The 24691-nt window shown below is 40.6% G+C and overlaps 1 protein-coding gene across 2 annotated transcripts in view; it reads right to left on the bottom strand.

The window, feature by feature from the left end:
- The window catches only part of C4H4orf19 (chromosome 4 C4orf19 homolog), a 44086-nt gene extending 25532 nt beyond the window's left edge, over window positions 1–18554 (bottom strand). For both annotated transcript variants that reach the window (XM_026847019.1, XM_026847020.1), the window contains exon 1: window positions 18486–18554. The gene's annotated coding sequence lies outside the window, so the exon portion shown is untranslated. The remainder of the gene's footprint in view (window positions 1–18485) is intronic.
- Window positions 18555–24691: the final 6137 nt, after the last annotated feature.

The raw sequence follows: 24691 nt of genomic DNA, 5'->3' as shown, positions 1-24691 counted from the left end.
TTTTTTCTTTCCTTTTTTTTTTTTTTTTTTTTTAAAATAAGGAAACACAGAAATTGTCAGGCTGGATCAGTCCTCAGTTCAGCTCTGCAGTCAGCATCAGACACCTTAGGAGAAATTGTGCAAACACCCCTCGGGGAGTTTATTATGCAACTTTTACATCACATCAGACGTAGCTTAAGTCTATGAGTTTGAAGGCTTACAATCTCCTAAAAAAACTTCTTAAAACTTACATTTGATTTTGTAATGTTCACTGTTGTGATGCTGGATAGTGTTTGTTGTTTTCTATGGAAACCTCATTACACTCGTTTCCTTGGTAACAAATTTATAGATAGAAATTGCCCAGACTAGTTAAGCTGGAGGAAGAATGTTTGCTCTGTTCTGGACTAGTCTCTTTTTTTGATCTGACTGAATGTTTCCCAATATATTATATAACAAGATGGTTACTTTTTTCCCTTTAGTCTACGTTGCAGCATAGGATTTTGATGTCTAGACAGCTAGAGGAAGGACTTTGAAAAATGTACACTGAGAAGTGCAGCTTTTTCTATTTTTTAGAAGAGTTATTGAGAGCATTATTTGAGCTCTTCTATATGGATGGGTCTTTTTGATTAGCATGGATGTCTCTGAGGTGTGGAATTAAACTCTTAAATAAACTGGAAAACAGTGGTGTTTCATTCAAATACTGAAAAATAAGCTTGAAAATACTGAAAAAATGGTTGAATGTTGCTTTATAAGCCCTATGTTGCCTACAGGTGTGAGAGCATTCCAGAAACTTTAGGTGCAGAATAGCATCCACTCTCCTATGATTGAACCCTGTGATGTTGTACTAACAGTATCAGTTCTAGCTTTTTTGTTGCTTGGAGGGAGTTTTAGACAGGACCTATCTGTGGATTCAAGGAGAATTAGGCCTCTAAATTTCAGAATACCATTACCAGACCTCTGTTGAGTGCATTTATGAATATTTTTCTACAATTTAAAATTCAGAATGAGTGTTAAGAGTGCAAGTCACTGCACATTTTAATCAGGCAAAATCCTCAGACCTTTCTTCCTTTCCCTGTCATGCTTATATCCTGACAGGGTCCATGATCCTTGTTTTTTAAACACTTGTGCCAAAACAAAAGCATCCAAAACAAATTTCAGTCAAAAAATGCTTCTGTTTCTCTAAGATTAAATATTTAAACACACTTATAGCTGTACTGGCCAGACACTGACACTGGTAATTTTGGGAAATGTTCACAAAGAATGCCAGACACAGGGTGACTGGTGTGCTAGGTCTTTGTTTGTTTTAAGAGAACATTTTTTCATTTAACTGTAGAATAAATATTTTAGCATTCTCATCTATAGTTAACAGCTTTAATCAAAAGACTTTAATTTCTTAAATTATTATTAAAACTGTACCTGGCAGCATTTTATCATGTAAAAAATCTTCATTAGCTGATTGCACAACTTCATGTAAAGGTTGGGTTGTATGCCCTGGATTCTTACGTAGGGGTGGCTGGAAGAGTAAATCATCATCCCCAGTTGTTGGCCTCATTATTGCATAAGGCCATTTTGAGTGTAGGGAAGGTGAAAGAGGCTGCATTTCTTCTACTCCTTTTCACCAGGGTTCACAGCACAAATTAATGTGAACTGAAGGCAGTTTAGCCTTCAATGCTGTGTGTTCTACCATGTCCTCTCCATGGTAGGGGGCCTTCCTTCAAGGGGAAGAAACTTGAGTGGTCCTTAAGCTTGGTAGAAGCTGGACTGTGAATCACTTGTACTTGAATGTTAGACTTAGGTCTGTGTCATTTTACTGCTTGATTGCTGAAGAATCTGACAAATTAAAGGCAGGTCATTATCTGCGAGTCTTGCCCTGCTTTTAGAGCTGTTCAGCCTGTCTCTGTGTTGTGTCCATGGAGCTCCATGGGGATTCGCTGGGGGAAGGCTTGTTTTCAGCCTTTTTATGTTGTACTGGAGAACTCTGAGGCTCAGTGCCTGGCTGCAATGCTGTGGTGTCACCTAATGGTAGGAGGTGATTTACAGCTGGGCAGAGTCATGAACGTGCTGTAAGCCTGACTTCACACTGTTTCCCTGATGCTCGGCCCCCTGCAGCCCCTCTGCAGACCTGTCGTGGATCTTTCCTTTGCTTGCGCTTACCAGGGAGCTTGTGTTGTCTATATTCTTAAAACAAGTCATGTATTTAATGGTGGATGGGAAGGGGAGATGTGTATGCTGTGGATGTATGTCTTCATTCTTCTCTACCTCTTTTCATTAAAACTATCTGGTGTGGCCTACACTACCTGATGTAAATGTATCCATGTAATTAGCTAGTCTTGACAACTTTTATTTTGGTTGCAAATATCTTGAATAGGACCTGACTCTGAAAGCAATATTCCCAGTTGCCCAGTCATCTCCCAGTGTGACTGTTTTCAGGCAGTGGTGACAAAAGCAGCATCTAATTTAGCTACAAAAATTGTGAAGGCTTTTGGAGAATGTAATGTGTTGTCATAAGCTTATAAACTTTTCTGTTGGCAAAGAGCCATGAGGAGCCACCTGTAGAATGGGATTTCCCACCATTCATGTTTTTGAGGATACGGAAATGAATGATGTTAAATCATGGACTATAATTTAGACAGTGAGAAGATTGCAGACTGATTCTGTAAGTAGAAAAATCCCTTGAGGAAACACATTACATCTATAATCCTGTCAATCAGAAGATTAGTGATTCAGTCTAAAATTTATATAAATGACCTAATAGTAAAGATTGTGCTAAGGCAATCCCAAGTACAAATACAGGCTGGGTGGTGAGTGGATTGAGGGCAGCCCTGAGGAGGAAGACTTGGGGATATTGGTGGATGGAAGACAGACTATGAGCCAGCAATGTGCATCTGCAGGCCAGAAAGCCAAATGTATCCTGGGCTGCATCAAGAGGAGTGTGGCCAGTAGGTTGAAGGAGCTGATTCTGCCCATCTGCTCTTCTCTCGTGAGACCCCACCTGGAATACTGTGTCCAGGTGTGGGACCCCCAACTTAAGGACATGGACCTGCTCAAGTTGGTCCAGAGGAGGCCATGAAGATGTTTAGGGGGGTGGAATACCTCCCTTATGAGAATAGGCTGAGAGAGTTGGGGTTGTTCAGCCTGGAGAAGAGAAGGCTCCAGAGAGACCTTATAGCAGCCTTACAGTACTTAAAGGGGGCTACAGGAAAGATGGGGAGGAATATTTTCCAAGGCCATGTAGTGATAGGACAAGGGGTAATGGTTTTAAACTGAGAGTAGATTAGGTTAGATATAAGGAAGAAATTATTTACTGTGAGGGTGGTGAGACACTGGCACAGGTTGCCCAGAGAATCTGTGGCTGCCCCCTCCCTGGCAGTGTTCAAGGCCAGGTTGGACGGGGCTTTGAGCAACCTGGTCTAATAGAAGGTGTCCCTGCCCATGGCAGGGGGAGTGGAACTAGATGATCTTTAAGGTCCCTTCCAACCCAAAGTATTCTATTATTCTATGATAACATATGCAGCCTTTACATCCCAATGTCAGAGTGGGACTTGTCCATTATAATTTGTAATTTTGTGAATATTACACTGACACAATTAAAGAATGCATCACTGTGGAAAAGAGGTGCTTCAGATGACATTTTGAATATTCAGTGCTAACAAAGAGAAGTTTGTGAGCATATTTTCTCCGTCACTTCTGTTATATATCTGTATATATGTGCATATATGTTTATTTATTCCTGCTTGCCGTGGTTAGTGTGTCAAAAGCCCTACACTACCAAAGTCAGTTTTTAATAGTGTACATTCTTCTATTTAGAAAGATAAATGAGTCACAGTGGCTTCTACTTCTTTCTCCTGAAAAATTAGTTTTTGTTGAGAGGGTGGAGACAGATTTCCTCTTGCTCAGGAGGTGCAATACTGAGCTAACAAATGGATGGACCCTTATTTTATAGTTGGTATACATTTATGTAGCTCATCTTACATCAGTAATCAATGTAACCAATATATGCTCAAAATGACATATATTTGTTTTGCAATTTGTTATGAAATAATTACACCCAAGTTATGAACACGCCTGTCAAATCTAAGGGATGGGCCTTGCAGTCCAGGGGAGTTTGGCTGACAGCTTCCTGGCGTCTGCATCTCTCCTGGAGCACCTGCTGCTGGAGAGCTGAGACTGGAGTCGGTGTCAATGAAGTGAAGTGTTACTATGACATTTATTTGAGGCTTACTGCTTTTCCTGAAGTTGCTCAACTTGCGTGAGGGAGCTGTAAAGCTGTCCCCAAAGGCCAGAAAACCCTGTTGAAGTGGTCAACAGCTCTACCCTTTTCTCTTTCTTCTTTCTGTTCAGGAAGCATGCTGCATAAAACAGACCGAGACCAGACTGCAGTAGGGTAGCTCGTCTGGGTGAAAAACAGGTTGGGTGTTTTTCATAAACCTTAATGTGCACATAAGGGCATAAAAGGCCCATGAAATCCTCCTGAAACTAGCTTCTCCTGGTCCATTTGAAAGTTCTAGCTTAAATGTTAGTGATGTTTTCACCCTCCAGACAAATAAAAGCTCAAGGAAGGTGTATCAGCAGTGAGTTCTCTGAGCAAAACAGGCAGTAGTAAAGATGAAGATTTTGAAAGTCTTCTAAGCAAAGCAGGCAGTAATGAAGAAGATGATTCTGAAAATTAAAACATTTCCCTAATGTGGTCTCTAGCACCCTTTCAAAGTGGGCAGCAAAGGTGTTTTTCAGACAAGCTACTGCAAGTCAGTTAGACTGACCTAATTTTTATTTCTTCTCTTTCTGCTACAGATTTTCACAGTTAGAATTTAACTTTCTTAAGATCATGTTATGGCCTGGATGTGACTTGTGTTACAGCACCATTAATGACAGGGTTTAAAAATAGAGAATGTTCTCTGAATGGTTGCCTTTTGTATTTGTTCATTTGAGCTAAGAATACTGAAAAAGGCCTTTTTAGATTTGGGGAGATGAAACTTTTTAGATGGAAAGTTAATGCTGTTGCAGCCCAGAGCAAATGCTACTGGGTGTGACTTATGCAATTTATATACTTGTTTAATTAGAAATGGAGGTTATAGGCCCACTTTTCTATATTTATATCATTATCTTTGTGCTGACTGCTCACAGTGACATATTAAATGGCACAAAACTCACTAAACACCTATAAACTTAGTCGTGTGCATCTCATCTCATAGTTAGAAGAATTGCTTATGCATTTAAAGCAGTTTTATCTAGAAATAGAAATTCTTACTGGGCATTTCTTCAGCAGCATCTGTTTTCCTTATTTAACTTAATTAAAAGCTGCTTTAAAATGCACTGACGACATCAACGATTGGATAAGATTATGGACTGATGGTTCTAGGTTCCAAGACTTTGAAATAAACAAAAGTTCTTTTTGAAGCATGAAATTACTTTTTCTTGCAACCTACTCATTAAATTAAAATTGCTGATCCTATGAGACTGACAGTCCAAGCATCTACTTAAGACTGAAGCCTTGTTTGCCCACAGAAATGGCACTGTTGTGAAGCAAGAATAAACTAATCAAAATAAACCAATTTTAAATCAGCATATCATTCTTATGTACCAGATTGCTTCAGTTTAACTATGCCAGTGCAACACCACACTTCTTTGAGATGTGTGTGTAGTATACATTGGTCTTTCCATGAGCTGTTCCCAGCAATGTTTTTGCAACTGAAGATTGCCACTGCATATTTAATACAGGCTAGATTCTCACATCTCCTGTGCTGAGAGGCCCCTGCAGTGCCCTGGGCTTCCTTGTGTTTTCCAGGTATTGGTATTTACTTGCAATCTACGTATGCAGGATTGAAACCAAGGATAGTTTTAAATGGTGAGAGACATCCTCACTGTTTACAATGTTTGATCACTTTAAAAGGTGGTTTCAAATTCAGGTATTTATTTTTCTGTTGTAGGTTTAACTTACAGATCATGCCAATTAGTTATTCCTGAGATTTTAAGCAGACAACGCAAAAATTGTTAATTAGTATTCCTTTTGATTTTACATTAACAAATGCTATCACATTTTGAGCTTTACTTAAATTCTGGAGTTGCTGAGGATGGTTAAATCTGTAGCAAAGACTTCCTTTTTCTGCAATGTAGTCAGATATGACTGATATCAGTCCTTTAGTCAAGTGATTTGATTCTCACAATAGATTATTCCCCAGCTTTGACAAAACCAAGCTTGTAAAATCAGTTAAAATTAAAATCCTGGACCTCCATTATGCATCCCAAAGCCAATATTGACACAGTGTCTTTCTTTTACAGATCATCTTTAATTGAGGGCCTAAGTGATCTATGGGAACTGAAAATTAATATTATCCCCAATAATAAAGACTTTTCCTCCCTCAACTGTTTCAGTTTTTTCTCAGGTCCTAGTGGGAGGGATGTCTGTATTGACTGGGGACACTGCGGCCTGTAAGTGTCCGTGCTATCCCGTGCACTGCAGTGTCTTTTGCTGTAGTAATTCATTATACACATTTCCCAACATTTTGACATCTAGTGACATTTGCATTTATTGTATATATTTTTTCAAATAACATGTGGTAATAAGGATGAATGGGGAATGGTAAGTCTGATTTAAAGAAGCCACAAAAAATGTAGCTTTGTTCTGGTTGATAAAACATGCACTGTTGTTTGTGGTTTCCTTTCAAAATTCTCTGTGGAAAGACCCTTTTCCAGTTAACATTACAGGATGATCTTTGTGGTGGTCTTTCCTTATTTGAGAGAGCTTTGAGTTTCTTGTACCCCTGGAAAAAGCATCAGGGCTTAGTTTTTGTGCTCCTTGTCAGGCTGCCAGTTTGATATCCAAAGAACTGAGCTTCTTTCCTGGTTTGGATCACAGTGACGGTAAGATGAGATGATGACGCAACAGGAAAGTGGTTGAGTTGCTGATGGAGACCCAGGTAGCTGCTAGATTCTATGACATCCTGCCCTGTTCATGTCAAAAAGATATCAGAACTCATTTCAGCTAGGATGGACTGGGAAATCTGCATAAAAATGTAGTTGGTGCTTTCCTAAACCTTCTGCTATCTGATCAAGTTTGTCTACATGGCTCATTGTGATGAGGTGAGGAAAGGGTCTGAAGGAATAAGATATTTTTGTTCTTTGCAGAAAATAAGGCTTTTTCACACGGTGCTATCTGGCATATTACCTCTTGAAATCTTCTAAATGTATCAAGCTTATATTTTTATTTTCTTTGTAGCAAAACTTTATTCCAGAAGAAGTAACATGTGAGTGACTTGCAGTGTAGTTTCCTGTCACAACTAAATTTCTGTGATGCTGAACTGCTGCTGAGACAGCACTCTTCTCACCTATTCCTTGTGCTGTGCTGTATGTATTCAAAAGGAAAAAGGAATTTGAAGATTCACAATGAACAAAAGTCCTGAAAAAAACCCCACCCCAGTCTGCTGTGATTAGAGCTTTATCTCATAAGGTGAGAGCCTGTGAACTAGAGACCTTCACACTGCTGAAACTATTTAATTGTCCTACGATTGAGTTGAGGGTATCTTGTAGGTGGCCCCCTGGGCACTGGCTCTGAGCGCAGCATCTGGTGGCCCCCTGTAAATGGGGAAGAGGTTTTCCCTAGAGGTGAGAGGACAGAGAGTCAGCTCTCACTAATTTCCTCCTTTCTTCCTCTAACAAAGGAGTCTCCTTATTCAGGTGGTATTTAATAGTCAGAAACCAACAAGGGAGTTTGCAAAACAAGCCTGCTGTTTAATTTGCAATGCCTGCATTGTTGTGACATTGTCTTGAAACATCAGCCCTGCTGTAGCCTGTCTGGGGAAAGGGGAGTGGAAACGCTTTTTTGTTGTTGCCTCTGGGAAGGAATACATTGCACATAATGTTGTACAGAAGAAATAAAGCTTGTCTAGCTCAAGCTATTTTGAAAGATCCCCTGATATTATCCTTCTTTTCATTTATTACTTTTCCAGATAGTAGGTTTTACAGACATGAAAGAAGTGTGGAAACTTAGGCTAAGGGAAAGGATGTCTCCATAGGCAAAGCCTAAGAAGAAGGAAACAGGTGGCAAACATTAATATTAGGCCAATTAGCTGTGTGGTTTGGGTGGAGCAATGATTGGGGAGGACAGCTTTGTGATTAAGATGTTGAACACCCAGCAGTCTGTGGCTTTCCTCCTGATGTGGCCTGTCTGTGCTCTCCATTGCCCCAGCAGTGGGTGGGCTGCAGGAGTGGTCTGTGGGATACAGCTCCAGTCTGGCTCCAGCAGCAGTCAAGTGCCACATCCCAGCAGAACAATTCACAAAAGCTGTACCTAGCTGGGTGGGATATTAGTGCCTATTATGTACAAGATTTTTCCCCACAAAATCTGTGTAGCTGTCTAAAGTCCTGTTACTGGGCTTGACAGCATCATGCTGGTGGCAGATACCCTTCTGTCTGAGCAAGGCAGCTTGACAGCCACACTGTCCAAAGCAACTTAAGGTTCACAAACCTGGTGTTTCCTTGACTTTGAAGAGTCCCTGCTGCTCTAGGTGGGCTCTGAGCCCACATCATGCACAGGGCAGACACCAGAACCCACTGCTGTCAAAGCTGCATGAGGCACTGGCCACCACATGTTGTGTAATAATCTCCTGATGTCACCCATCACTTGGGATTTCAGGCACCTTTGGTTAAGTGCCTCCTAAATCCAAAAGGATTAAAACCCAGTGTGTTTATTTCTTGGGGATAGTGTTTTCTTTGCTAATAAGTCAGATGGAATTGGGTTATGCTTCCTTATTCTCCCCAAAGTAAGCAGGTACCAGAATTCTGTAACTGTCTATGCAATCTATAAACATTTAAGTAGGGTATATCTTATTAGGTGTCTGTGACAGACAGAGCAATGAGGACTTTATTGCTTCTGGTGCTTGTAGATGCTGCTGTAACATAAACAAGGAAATACTGCAAAAAACTGAAGGTAACTCAGTGGCACAAAGCACATACAGCCTCTTCTTATATGGGGAAACCCTGCAGGAAGGGAGGAGGCTAAAAGTGCTTATGTATGATGGGAGCTGGGTAATTGCATGTGGTGAATAACAAACACCGCAGTCTTCCAGGCATCTCACCTGGATGCTTCAAAAAGGCCATTCATGGAAAGTTTTGTGGTATTCAATTGTAATCTTTGCTTCCATAAAGAGATCTTCTGGCCTTCTGAAAAGCAAAAGAAACACCTGGAGGAAGAAGAAAATTGAAGCCTACATTCTTTCAGACGTACATTTGTTACCAGGCCTTTCAAAAGGGCTCATTGACACGAGAGCTAAGTCTTTGTGTTGCTTTTTGCTAGACTAGAAATACAGTGTTTCTTAGTGGGAGAAGAGTGTATTGGCTCAATGAGAAGATTTTTTCAAATTAGGCTTTTCCAGTCTTTGTGATGCTCTAGCTTTGATTTTCTGCATAGGTGTGTTATTTTTTTTTTTCCATGGAAGGAAACTAGCAAAACATCTCTCTGTGTGGGAAGGTGCCCTGGAAGGAGGGTGAATCTAGTTCTGCAAACAGGCTTATTTCAAATACCACCCTGGATCGAGACACTGCGGATTTTGTGAAGACTGGGATCCATCTGGTAGGTGGGAGGGGATTTCTGTGCTATTGATTAATTTGAAATTGTGTGGGATTTTCTTGGCATAAATGAATGGGGTCTTTGCAAATTTAAGCTTTATTTTCCTTCTGTCAAATGAGCTAAGAGTTGTGTGATGAGGAAGTTTTGAGAATGAAGGACTCTGGAATCTGCAGGGCTTGATGGAGTTAACCTTTCCATTTGCTTGGGAGAGGGAGCATGGCTTTTCCTGGTTCATAGTATATCTACTTCCGTAGTTTCTTTTGCAGTGTTTCCAGTGTCTTATTCAAGAAACCTCGTATATCTCCTGGAGCATAAAAGGCTTTTTTAATATATCTTTGGATATTATGCTCCTTACCAGGGATGCCACGGAGATGAGGAAAACTGAAACAACCTGAATAAAGTACAGATCCTTCAGGGTAACAATAGAGACTTGCACAGACTTTAAAACAGAAGACCAAACCTAGACAGCAGGTGGCCCTTGGGTTGGAGAATTTCTGCCAGTATCTAGGTGAGCTGTTCAACTGCACAGTGAACAATGTGGATGGAAGAATATTGCAGGCTGTAGGAATGTGACATAAAGTAAATTCAACAGGCAAGGAAAAAAAAATCTGTTTTACCGAACAAAGAAATCTCAGTCTATGATTAACTTTATTTAATGTCAAGAGTAGAACATACAAATCTAGACTCTTTCATGGCATGATACTGAACAATACAAGCCCTATAGCACAGTGAACATACCACTGCTGGATTATGTCCTAAACGTACTTTAGAGAAATTCATGCAGGTTTACTTTATCCTAACAAATGCTCATTTAATGCAGCTGTTACACCAGTGCAAACCACAGATTTGTGATAAGACATGCTTTTGGGGCTCATCTCAAATACTGGCCTTATGAAACATTTTTTTGCAATTTGTCTTTTTGCATCAAGGTGGAATGATACAGGGAGTGGAAAATAATTCCATAAGATTAGAAGAATCAATGGTTTACAGACTTCAAGATCATGTGACAAAGGCAATTTAACATGTGTGTCAGCTTAACAGGTTGAGGCAACACAATAGTTTTGAGGGGAAAACAAAACTTTAGCTCCTTGAAGGGCAAACAGAACCCATAGAGAAAAGAGTCCATGTTGGTTTCATTGTTTCAAATGAAATTTAGGTAGATATAGGAAAAAAAAAATGTTTTGTGTAGCTGGCAGACTGGAAAATCTTTTGGAAAGATTTCAAGTTATAACTGGATCTTCAAATGGGAATGTAGACAGAAGGAAAAGATACTGAAACCTGTTTATGAAGATTGAGTTTGCAAGAGGTACATTCTTGGTTTGTTATTGCTAGCCAAAGTGAATCCTACACAGATGAGTAGGTATGACCCACAAAGCACATGCTAGAAATGCCTTGTTCACACAAAACATTTATTTTACTGGCAAGACTGAAAGAGAACAGCATGAATTAACAACTCAGCCTCCTGCCCAAATTCATGGCTCCTAGCAGGTCTGAGAATCAGAAGGCTGTGCATAGGACACAGTATTTGGGCTAAGGCATATGCAGAGAAATAGAGTAGTAGAAGTAAATGTAAAACCTGGTGCAGATGGGTCAGTGGAGTTGAAAGAAAAATTGTACTTTGCTCATCTTAAACCTCAAAATTTCTTTATCTAGTTGTCCTGTATGAAAACAGCAGTAAAATCAGTTTTATCACTTTTAGCATTATTCCTTACCCTCTTGCTTTTTAACTGGATCACAACATGAAATGTGGATAAGTAATATAGCTTGTACTGGGACACCTGAAGAAGGTCCTTTCCTCAGCAGAAGAATTTTACATATTGTAGGAGCAGAGTTGGTTTATTTTTTGAGCAAAATGGTAATATCATTAGTTATGTCAGATATCAGTTTGGATGAATCCATCCACAGTTTGGATGAATGCCTGGCATGTAGGGGCACTAAATGTGTATTTCAGTGAACGGTAAGGCTATGGTGTGCCTGGCTCAAGCAGTTATTTCTGAGATGATCTTGAAGCCTGTAAGCAGAACTGCTCAGACCCAGTCAGCTATGTGGATGTTTGAGAAGGATTAAATATGTACACTAAAAATAGGAATCATTCTAAAACAGCATAAGCCATATAAATCAGTTTCTTTATCAGGTTAGATCTGAATGAGCTTTCAGATCTGACATAGCTGGAAACATACTAATGCACCTGATTAATTTCTTTTTCCTTCACTTTTTTTTTTTTTTTTTGTGGGGTGTCTTTTCCCCCAGTTTCATTGCTCAAGATGCTATCCCTATATGGTACTACTTCTATATAACAAGCATGGGAAACATACTACAATTAATTTTTTAACTCATTTTTCCTGAATATTTCACATAAAGATTGGTCAGCAGAGAGTAGAAAAGCAGATAATTATTTGAGCCATAGTTACAAAGTACTGTGAAAACGGATAACAAACCTTTTAAAACAGAAATACAGAAAACACTAAAAATCACACTCAAAAAACTTCAAGAAAAAACTCCAATATAATACCTTAATGAAGACCCTTTCATGTGATGTGACTCTCTTACATGAGTTCTTTTTGATTCAAAAAGGCTTTCTTTTCTTTTAAATATAACACTTAAATTAATGTGTAAAGCATAGTGATGATTTAGAGCTGTTTAGAGTGGGGGTGAACTTTTCCATTTGGTTATTTGAAACCAATTTCCTTCACAGACATTGAGTGATGATGGGTCGCTAAGGGAATGATTGGACACAATGACTTTGTGAACAAGAACAGAGTTTTAATGTTATAATTACAATAATTATTTCTCAGAACAAGGCAGATTCAAAGTATTGACCACTGCATTAAAAAAGTCCATATGTGGCTAAGAGATGGTAATGGTGAGATAGCAGTGAAATACAGCTTCATTTCTGTTGTATTATTGAATTGCTTGTCTTGATTCCATTTGCAACCTTTTTCAGTCTCTCAGTATTAGAACAATACTTGAAGGCTATAGAAAAGTATTAATTGCCAAAAGACTTAGTGTTGTCTGGCATCAAGCCACTTTAGTAATCCTCTTTTTTTTTTCTTTCTCTTAATCCTGTGCAAAAGAATGGACTGTATTCACCAAAATTATCAGTGAAAACTGCACTATTAAGTCTGACTTGTTGGACTGTGTTTCAGCTGTGGAGTGCTCATGATACTGTGTGCTAACAACAGGTTGACATTTCCAGCAGAACAAGTTGTTCCAAAGAGTTTATGCCATGGCTATAAATGGTCTCAGGTAGCTCTATCATAAGCAAATACCTGTTACCTATGTATTAGAACTTTAGTTATTGGCCAATCTGACATATTGCCCCATGACAAGAAAGTTATCAACCCTGGTTTGGATTTTTTAAGGATGTTAGTCTCTAGAGGGAGGTTTGGGTCTTAGACCGTTTGGGAGACTCCCCCCACATGCAAAACGTGGGTAACAATATGTGCCCTGAGCTATAGGTGCTCTCCTACTCTCTCCAGGAGGAAAGTCCAGCCACATTGATTTCAGTGGTGCCACTGTCAAGCTTTATTGTGGAATCACAGAATCATCTAGGTTGGAAAAGACCTTGAAGATCATCCAGTCCAACCATTAACCTAACACTGACCATTCTCTACTATACCATATCCCTAAGCACTATGTCAACCCGACTCTTAAACACCTCCAGAGATGAAGTATGGCAAAGCAATGAAACAAAGCTAAGGCTGTAGTTTAATGAATACTGGATGCTGGTATTGGCTGTGAAAGCAGGAAGCTGGCCTTCCCCTAGTTCTTAATGTGTATTGGTAAATATAGACAAGGCTTTTAGCAATCTGTGTGCATTCATTCAGAGCAACGGAAAATATTCCCAAGTGATTTTAAATTAAAAGGAGATGTTAAGGACAGAAATTGCACATTGTACATGGCTGTAGCTTCTCAGGGCCCTGAAGGCCTTCAGTTTGGGGCTGAGGACTGTAGCTTTTGTTTCATTTTCACTGCAAATGAAATCTTATGGTAGTTTGGTCTTTATCCACTTTTGCTTCTGAAACCGTATCTGGCAGTTGACTCTGTATCTTTGCTGCACAGACATTGCCTATTCATTACTGACGTTCTGTGGAGACATACGCATACTCCGACAACAGAAATGCAGGGCTGATATCAAGCCGCACAGCATCTGATAAATTCACATGGGAAAGGGAATATGAAAACAAATACACAAAGGGCACAGCTACTGAGAAGGTAAATATTGTTTTTTCCATGCCACACCCAAACCAAAAATAGAGGCAGAGGGGCCCTTAACAAAGCTTTGTTCAGGTTCCTGACAGCTGACAATAACTGCTTGTTTTCCACTGGGCTGTAAGTGAACAAGACTGCCAGTTTACTTCAAAAGCCTGGATTTGCCTGAGACTTGTGCTTCTTTTACTATGAGTAGATCAGAAGTAGATGAGAACAATAGCTCTGTGGAAATTTGTAGTGTTAAAAAATCATGCAAATGTGATCGCTATCACACTTGCACTCCATAAGAGGAGTAAACTGATAACACTTTTCTTTTTGGAGGGAAAGGAAGTGCCTGTAACATGCAGCAGTGTGGATTAGCTAGCTGGGGAAGAGGAGCAGCAGGTGAGGGAGCCTGGGGGCTGGGTCCCTGGGAGAGCCGCTGCTCTACCTCCCCACAAGGAGGGAGCGCAGCCCAGAAGGGAGAGGAGGAGGAAGCCGTTGGGCGGCTGTGTCAGGGCACAGGTGGTGCTTTCTGCATCCTAGGCTGTTGCACAAAGAGCTCAGGTGCTTAATGAGGTAGATAAAGCTGGGCACTCCCAAATCTACTGCTGATAAAACAGTGTTGCAAGGTGGCTGTGAGATGAAGAGGGAAGGGAGTGTAATAAATACAGCCCAGTCAATAAATACAGTCATTGCAATAAATCCAGTGGGGAGGATGGGCAGTCAGAGGAGGAACAGACCCAGAGCTTGACAGATCCTCATGACTGTGGGAATGTGGCTCCATATGGCTCATGTGGGGCACTTGCTGCCTCTCCTGCCTGAAAGCTGCCTTCAGAGACTCTGCATTGCAGTGTATTGTGAGAGGACATTAATGCCAACCTGAGGAGACTGGGCAGAAGTGAAATAATCTGTTTTGATACAGTCTGGAGAGCTTCTGTCCAACACAGGCAAACCTGTACTGCTGCCATGTTGTCTTTTTTGCTGGCAGCTACATGCTGGGTAGTACTGGCACAGCTGGCATCAGGCTATTTCTTGTTCTCTTGGCCTCTGTTGAGCACACGAGGATTTGATACTATTCCCACTGGAGCCAGTATGAAAAGTTCCCAGGGTGCACCTTAAGGTTGAGAGGGTTTTCAGTCATTGGGTGTGTGTTGTTCTTGACATGAGATCCTCTTGTCCTTGTTACTCTATTCTTTCAAAAAGCAGATTGCCTGCTGTAGCAAGGCATTGGACCTTGTTCATGTGAAATCAACTGCTCTTTTAACAGAAATACACAACTACATTAAATAGTTGGGAAATGATGCAAAGTTGAGCCAGGCGCATTTGGTGACACCAAAACAAGTAAGCCCCAAGGAGATGGCTTAATCCTCACTGTCCCAAATGGAAAAGTAACTTGTGTGAATTAATAATAGAGTATTCAACCAGAAATATTTTTCTAACTAGAAAGCATCTGTGGCTTTGCATCTGTGGTTAAAGTGAAAAAATTGAAGTTAAATAAACTTGTATAAAATCTGCAGACAGAAAAACGTCACACAAAAAAGAAAACTTGAGCCTTTTATTTCCCTGCTTCCTGCTGTGATTAAATGTTTAGTTTCCAAACAATGTACTCGGCTCTTAATGAAATTTTGAAGTTCTTCCATATGCCTAAGTGAAAGTGACTCAGAGGAGAGCTCACAGGAAAATTGCTGCTTTTTTTCCCCCTTTCTAATAATCCTTTCTGACCTTTCTACCAAAACTCATTTATTTTGTCCATTTTGATATCAAACTTCCCATAAGTAAAACTACATCAAGTTTTATACCTATTCTCCTTAGCAATACATCTTGTTTGCAACAACTGTTTTGTAGCTCAGCAAAAATCAAAGATTACCATGCATCATTGCTTAGGTGTGATATTTTGATGTTACTTCGCTAATATGATCAGGTGCTAAATGAGGTGCTTTGGCTTCTTGCTCTGCATTAGCAGTGCCCTCCTCATGATAACTCCGTTGTGTGGAAATCATGGATGTACTCTGTTGACAGGTGACCATATACCATCCCCAGATAAACAGGGTCTTGAAGGAGGGATTAAAAATTCCAGACAAATATTTATTACCTGACTACATTTCATTGTGTTTCAGTGAGTGGTGTGTGTTGAGGCCCCCCCCCCCGGGCCCAAGTCTTTGTGAAACTGTATCCGCGGAAGATGTAGACAATGCTGAGGCTGTGTTTAACTAGATACTGTGCAAACATAGCAAAAGACCATCCCTTCCCGAAAGACGTGAAGAAAGGCTGGCCTTGGCTTTCATTCAGTAAAGCCTGAGAGCAAATACTTCCTTTAAGTAAGTTTGTTTCTTTGAGATCAAACAACTCTGTGGCTAGAGAAGGGCCTCAGCACTCACAAATGTTTACCTTGCACAGTGACTGCTTTCAGTGGGGCTTTCCAAGGAAGCCACAGTTCCCTTCACTTTGCTCTGTCTTCCCACATATCTAGAGCTGCACAAAAATCATCAGGTGGATGATTTTTAGTATTAGCCTTAGATGAGGTACAAATTTCGTGATAGTTACAAGCCTTTTGGAAGATCTGGATTGGCTTTTGACCAATGCTTTTCTTAGCTCTGGTTTTGGGGTAAAGAGAAATCTGTTCCAAACTTCTGGTATTGTTTTGATTTTTATGTTTGCCTGACTTTCATCAAAATCCAAGTGAGAAAAAATCTTTCTTGGATTTCCAATAATCTGTTTCTAAGAACCTCTCTCTTGTTTATGAGCAGGAATTATTTGATTTGTGTGTCCATCCCATAAAACAACAGTACGTTTGACTCTATATTGATATGACAAAGCAAGAGAATAGGTTGCATTATTTAATTAGGAAAAAAAAAAAAAAGCAGTGCAGATACCTGTAATGAGTGTACAGTTGTGGATATAAAGAACATCTGAACTGCTAGAGAGTAAATGCCTCATTTTTATTCTTTTCTTTACGAAAGGAGTTACTGCTCCCTCTAATTCAGTGACCAGTCTGTCTTTCTGGTCACAGAGTAACTTTAGTGTTTGTCCTACCTTCCACCCTACAAAGATACTTTGCATAAATTAACATTCAACAAATTTAACTACTAAGTGCTGGTTTACCATGACACACCCAATTTGTACAAACACTTCTTAAAAGAGACTGGCCATGGCATGCTGTGCCTAGCATGCCAGGTATAATGTTCCTCCTCAGTGAAAGCCCGTGTAATAGGATGGCTGTTTATCTGGGAGCTTGTGCGTTCCCCTCACCCTTCAAGATTTAAATTTAACTTAGCAAACAAGCCCCTTATCTAGTTTCTAAATAGATTTTTGTAAATAATTGAAATTCAGAGGTCAGTTATAGTAAATTTGGAACAGTTCTTTTAGAGTAGAGTGGCTTCTTGCTATATTTCCACCAGCACAGTTGTGAGCTCTTCTGCTGGGAGGTTAGGAGTACAATTACTTTGATAAAAAATGTTTTGATGTCTCAGACTGAATATACTAGTAGGCCATACCCTTTTCTCAACTCTTTTCAACATTAGACCTGCACTCTGAAAGTGAATGACAGTATTAATTTTTCTTAAGCATTACTGGTAAACTTATTGGGTCTCAAATTTATTTTAAGTACTGGTAATAAGAAAACACTTTCTTTTTTTCAAAACTGAAGCAAGGTTCTGTAGGTATAATTATATCCTGTTTTTTTTTGGTATCCCCTAGCTTTATGTGGGAAGAAGAAAAAGAGATGGGTTTTATAGAATAAACTGAGGGAAAAAAATACATCGCTTGCAATATCACCACCCAACCATTGTAGGAGTAAAACAATAAACACTGCTTGCTGTTTTTGTGCAGTGGGAATCCTCAAGGGATGGAAATCTTATGATGCACTAGAGATCTTTTAGTAAATATAGATTCTGTAGCTCTGTAAAATGTAGTCTCTGACTAAATTCCTATAAAGAGATTTAAATGCTGAGTATTTAGAACACTAATAATAATTACAGTTTAAAGAAAAATTTTTATGAGAAAACTATCTTTGTGATAAAAATGCTAATGATGTACCCTGGAAAAATTCTTCAGCACAAGTGGAAAAAAACCCCCTAACTCCTGCAGTATTGCCAGCAATTGTCAGTGAAATTTTATCACTCCATGTGAAAATGGATATGCTTTAATGTAATCCAAATTCTTGATTAACTGGGTTTTAATTGACTTTCCTCTTACTCCCTAATTTGTAATTTTTTCTCCTTTTATGGAGCACTGTAATAGTCTCCATCTGCCATTCATTTTCTTTTCTAAGATTTTTTTTTTTTTAAATGCACCAAATTCTAGGAAGGGAAATTAGAAATCGTCTAAGTTCAGTGAGGAAGCCACATCCATTAAAATACACTTTGATCGAAGTGACTGAAACAATGTGCAATTCATGGTATAAGTCAAGTCAGAAGCGTTCTAAATCCCTTCATTTCAGACATCAAAGACATATTAACTCCCCCTTCACCCCACATACTCTAACACAATCATTTACATAACTAAGAAATCTTTAAAAATATTACTTTTAAAATAGATTTGGCTTTAAAAATTGCTTTGTTTGGATTTCTGCTGAGCCAACTGTGTTTCTAAGTATAAAACCAATACTTTACAGCAGGTGAGATCAGATTATTTTCAGGATAAAACTATTAGACTATTCTGAAAGCTAAAAAAGAGAGTGCAAAAAATGCCCTGTAAACAGTTTCTTTTGAAAGCACAGTTGCAAGGTTAAAGGAAGAAGTTTTCCTACCTGTAGCTTTTGTGTGGATCAGGAAGTGTAGCTTTTTTCGGATTACAATCTTCCATGGTTTAGCTTGGCTTCTGCATTTGAATGTTAAATATGTAAGAATGCCTTGTTTAGCTTGGGAGTTTGCATGACCTCTTAATGAGACACTGTAGTTAGTGTCATTGGGTATTAAGGCATCATGTGACTGTAGATGAAAATAAAATCCTTTAAAGTTTGCATTTAATACTTCCTAGAATCTGTAACCCTTTACCTGCAAGCTGGATAAAAGCCTGATACAGCTCACTATTTTCTGCTCAGGGTTAGTAAAAGGAGAAGAGGAAGAACATGTGCCAAATAATTCCTTTTCCTCTGGGACAGTCATAATGACAACAACAAAGTCCAATCCTGTCAGTGTATGATTGATATAATTTTCATATTCTTAAAATTAAATCTCCTCATGTCACAAACAGTGCTGGAGGGATTTGACAGAAAGTTCCTCCGTTACATCAGCTAGTTTTGCCTAGCAATGACATTTAATCCCCAGTGTTTTCAGTGATGACCAACGGAGGAGCTTTGCTCTAAGGTATATTTGCAGGCATCGCATCAGGTTTATCTGTGAAAGTTGCTGACTTTCCCAGAATCGTTTTGGTTTCGGTGTGGTGTTTCAAAGAGTGATATGAAAGATGTGCTGCTGCCACAATCCAGTTAGGAGAGCATTCCCTGTGCAGGAGGAGAGATTTAACATGTAGGCAATACCTGCAAGCCGCTGGGTCAGGTGTTTCCTAGCTGTAATTTGTAATGTGGTATTGGTGTCCTGTAAACTAAAAAAAAAAAAACAAACAAAAAAACCCCACCCTCCAGGAAAGACCTGGCACTAACGTTGCCTCATCTAACTGCATGTGTCACAGCCGGGGGTAGGGGGGAGTCCAAAGCAGGGCAAACAGAGCCTACTCAACAGTCCTTTGGAAATGCTCTACTGAATCCTTTCTTTGTGGTGTTAAGGCTCATGGAAGCCGTTACATGAGGTTCAGCTGCTGTACAAATAGGTGTGCTGTTCTCACCCTAAATAATGCTGGATTTAGGGTCCTCCCTGCCTGGCAGGGGTTGCATCCTTGCCTTCCCTGTGTAAGGGGCATGCTGGAGTCCTGCTTACTTTTCGCATGCAAAGTATCCTCCTGAAATCCCACTTCAGCAGCGGGCAGGGTTTGCCCTGTTGTGTTTCCCCTCGTATGCACTGCAGTGAGGTTAAGATGAGATCATCAAATTCATTTCAGCAGTGGGCTGAGGAGAGCAGAGGTCTAGGTGCCGGGGAGTGGAGACTTAACTGCAATGTCTAGCCCCAGCCTCTCTCTGCGGAGCCACAAGCCCAAGGCTGAAACAGCGGATGCCAGCAAAGAAATTAATAAAAGCTGCTTTGGATATGCTTAATTTAAGCAGAGAGCTATGTCATAATGTGAAGGCCAAATATAATTTACAGTCTGTGAGCTAGCTAACTGCAAAGCTCTGCAACAGCTCTTTGGCAGATCTTTTGTTTTATCCTGCAAGCTTTTAGCGGTAGTTGAAAATGGACTTTGAAAGCCAGGAAATATCTTACTACAAAACCTGCACTAAACTCTCCCAAAGGCTCTCTGGTCAGTAAGTAAAGATTTTTCAGGATGACATATCCCTAAGTTGTTAGAGGAGGTGGGGAAGGTGGGAGTTGCAAACAATTCCAGGACTACCTCTGCAGCACCAAGCGTGATGCTGTGCTGCTGCACGCCCAGTTTACAGCCCTGCCAAGCTGGAGCCAATCCCCATTCTGCCATTTCTTTCATGGTGGTTGGGCTAATGAGCTGGCTAATAGGCTGGGAAATCTACCAGTTGAAAAGCTGTGCTGTAGGCCAGGTGGCTACTGATAGCAACCTCGGAAAGGCTGCCTCCCCGTCTCTCCTGATACACAGCCTTCTCATCAGACCTTTTTCAGGACTACTGTATGTTTGGCATCCAACAGACTATTCATTCTTGTGATTTCTCAAACCTATGACCAGTATTTTTACAGTAGTAAAGAAGTCCTGCCCCAGCCCCTGCAGTCCCAACCAAGCATGCTGTGGTCCTACAGTACTGTTCCTGAAACCTCTGGGATCCTTTCAAGCTGATCGTTCAGTCAGGTTTTCACAGATGTGTCCTGCAGGAAATGATCACTTGTCTCACCAATTCATAGTTCTTGTTCAATAACGTGGGTGTGACAACATTTTTTCAAAGGAAAAGTAGTTGAGACATAGAGCCTGCAGAAATCCTCTGTTTCTTCTAACCTCGTTGTTGAACATAGTCTTAGTTTTGGCTGAGGTTTTCTGGAGAACATTCCTGCTGAGATAGAAGTGTGCCTTGTAAAATAGCCCAAAGGGTTAGCTTTGTAACTTCAGATACTATTGTTACCATGCTATTACAGTGGGAAGTGCCAGGCAATTTATTAACAGGCAATGGAATAATGGAGACAAATGGCAGCAAACTATCCTACTGGTTTTGGGATGTTCTGTTTTCATCTGTGCTAGAGCATGTCTGGATTTTTGCTTCATCTCTCATCTTGCAAGTGGGTATTTCACTTTAAATGTGCTGCATAGATCTATTTTAGTCTAGAATTGTCTACCACTGAAATGCATGTGGAATCAGAGCCATGGCATGAAAGTGGAAAGATGATTTTATTTCTCTCTGGTATATGCTACGTAAAAGTAAGATCTGTGCTGGTGTGGCAGTATTGTGTGATGAAAGCTGTGACAGTGGGAACATGTGAATGTACCTTACATCTGCTTTTGTATATTCCTTGCTGAGTCTGGAGAGGGGACCAGTGTGCTGCCAAAAGTGCAGGCACTGCAGGTGAAGAGCGTACCATGGCTGGGAACAAGTTTTGCAATTGGGATGGGAGCATCACCCACCCTGGTAAGCAGGAGCAGTATGGCCCTGGGATGATAGGGCAGTGGAAGCAAGGAGAAGAGCTTGCTGGGGCCAGATTTTAACAGTCACTTTGGGAACCATTTGTGATTTTAAGAGCACATTCTGTTGGACTGGATATCTTGCGAGAATGTTTCCTCACACTCTTCCGGTTATTGGCCTGTATTTTCAAGTTAATTTAGCACTGCTAGCTGGTCATTGACAGAGAAAGTCCCTTTTTCAGAAAAGGATGGTAGTGCAAACTGCTCCTTTTGGAAAAGCACATGATAAAATGCCTCATCCTGCCATGGGAAGGATTGTGATGACTATTCCTTCAGCCTTTGACCTCCCTGTTGAAATTGAGAACCAAGACTATGATTTAGACCCACACTGAGAACATTCTTTCATGTCATGTAAGTCAGGAGGCTACCTTCAGAATTCAAGGAAAGGTATTCAGTGACCAGGATGAAAATGTGAACCATGGAAAAAAATGTAGCTTGTTACTCTCCCTGCAGTGACGTGGTGTTCCAGGAAGAGATATCGAGTAATGTCCATAACAGGGTAGAAGAACTTTGAAGTAGGTCATATGTATGGCATAAATGTTGATAATGATTGTTAATAACAAATCCTTGATAACCAAAACTATTCAAATGCCCTAGTCCACATTTGGATGATTACATAATCAATTTTATGGTTGCATTAAAAATAATGTGTGAAGAAGTAAGGTGTCTTTGGTTTCATAATTAGAATAAATATAGACTTCAGAATTCTGTCCTTTTGCAGTCTTAATATTTATGTTAGAACAGGTATTTTAAAATCCTTTTTTAAATTTTTAAATTAACAAAAGAAACCAATGCAGATTGTTGCTAATAGCCTAATGATAATGACCCAAAGGACCCATTTTATGATGTATTGTACAGACACATGTTAAGATTTTGATCAAGGGCAAAATTATGGGATTTTAAACTGATCTGGGGCTGAAATAGCTCCCCCTGCATATGAATGCCATTTTAGTGATAGATTTTTGCTTTTATTCCCTTTCCAAGATGGCTAAAAGTTCTGTTTCCACAGGTTTCTGCACAGGGCTTGAGTATGTAGCATGGAGAAATCAGCGTGGGGGAACCACTGAAACCTTAATGCCTTTTCCAGGCTACTTGTTAACTCACATTTTGATGTTATCTGATAATAATGTGAAAAAAGTCAAATGGCCACAGGCCATGTGAAATGAAGTCACAGGCCGTGCATTCCCCAGCTGTGGTGCAAAGGAAATGACTGATAAAAATATTTTTTCTAGCTGACCTCCGGCTTACCTTTGTCTGCCAAAGAATTTCCGGCTAATTCCCTTCTAAAACTTTCTCGCAGCTACAGCCTATTCCTAGAATCTTCTGTGTCAGAAAATATGGACCCCACTTGAACCTGTTTATTGATGCACTTTAGATAAAGAATAAATGAAAGCTTTATTCTAGGTATGCAAATAGTGCTTCTTAAAAGAAGGTAAATCGCTCTATTCCCATGTAGGGATAGAACAGTACTTGGCATTTGGATGGCTCATTATTAGAGAATCTACTTTGTCCCTGTACCACTGCATAGACATACTTGTGGACATGTGTGTGAGGGGCTCTGGAGTGCCCCCTCTTGCAGTAGCAAGTATTTGGACACTGAGCAGCCTACTCAGTGTGTGAGGAGTCTGACCCCTGAGAAATAGATTCAGAAAGATGGAAAGCTCAATGAGTTTATTAAGACATAGATATTATCTATTATCTTACACATTCTATCTATTAAGACGTAGATAAACTGTGAGGAGGGACAGGATTTAAACAGCATCATTCAATGAGATTAGGAACCTAATACTTGTCTGAAGGGTTTAAGTGGATTAGGAGTCATGTTCATGTTGGTCTTTCTCATTGTTTTACAACTCAGAAAAATAGTAGCGTTATCCTTGGTTAGAACTTAAAGGACTAAAGTTCAAAGCAGGATAAGAACACCCCTGCTTTTTTACATACCGTATCATTGCTTTCATGTGTCAGCATGTTGCTTTGACCACAGAATCGTCAGGGTTGGAAAAGATCTTGAAGATAACCTAGTCCAACCATTAACCGAACACTGACTGTTCCCAACTACACCATATCCCTCAGCGCTATGTCGACCTGACTCTTAAACACCTCCAGGGATGGGGACTCCACCACTGCCCTGGGCAGCCCATTCCAACGCCTAACAACCCCTTCTGTAAAGAAATGCTTCCTAATATCCAGTCTAAACCTTCCCTGGTACAATTTGAGGCCATTCCCTTTTGTCCTGTCACTTGTTACTTGGTTAAAGAGACTCATCCCCAGCTCTCTGCACCCTCCTTTCAGGGAGCTGTAGAGGGCGATGAGGTCTCCCCTCAGCCTCCTCTTCTCCAGACTAAACCCCCCCAGTTCCCTCAGCCGCTCCCCGTACGACCTGTGCTCCAGACCCTGCACCAGCTCCGTTGCCCTTCTCTGGACACGCTCGAGTCATTCAATGTCCTTTTTGTAGTGAGGGGCCCAAAACTGAACACAGGAATCGAGGGGCGGCCTCACCAGTGCCGAGGACAGGGGTCAGATCCCTTCCCTGTCCCTGCTGGCCACGCTATTGCTGACACAAGCCAGGATGCCATTGGCCTTCTTGGCCCCCTGGGCACACTGCTGGCTCCTGTTCAGCCGGCTGTCAATCAACACCCCCAGGTCCCTCTCTGACTGGCAGCTCTCCAGCCACTCCTCCCCAAGCCTGTAGCGCTGCTGGGGGTTGTTGTGGCCTAACTATACAAGGCCTAAAATCAAATCTCTCTTTGGCCCAATATGAAGGGAAGACTGCTCTCACTTTTAGGCTGATGATCTATTTTGCTGGAGACTATCTCCTGCCCCAACAAGCCATTCCACCGTGCAGAAGACCACACAATTAATTGAGCCAGAAAACAAGAGGAGCAAACCTGGGTACTCTACTGATAATCCACTCAGCTAAGCTGAGACCAGCTGGGTTCTGTGGTGCTTCCCACAGAGGAAGCACATTTTTCTGGTTTTGTGTTTTGCTTTGTTTCTATGTTACACTCCTTTACTAGCCAGTTAGCCACTCTCCTAGCAGATAGGAGAGATATATTGTTACTCTCTCAAGATAATAAACTAACTTTCCAATGTGATGCAGGTTGTGCACAAGGACTTGCAAGCTGAAATGCGTAAGTCATGCCCAGTGTTTGAAAGAACGTGGAAGTTGCTTACCTTCAGGCCAGGAGGCATGGATAGGCCCTTCCTGTAGCTCAAAAGGTCTGAGGGGGAGTTGGATTTCAAGTGCTCGCCTCTTTTCTG

The sequence above is a fragment of the Athene cunicularia genome (assembly GCF_003259725.1).
Source record: "Athene cunicularia isolate RWA chromosome 4 unlocalized genomic scaffold, athCun1 chr4_part1, whole genome shotgun sequence".
In the NCBI taxonomy this organism is placed as follows: Eukaryota; Metazoa; Chordata; class Aves; order Strigiformes; family Strigidae; genus Athene; species Athene cunicularia.
Note: the sequence above shows the minus strand (reverse complement) of the source record. Positions and strands in the feature narration are given on the sequence as shown.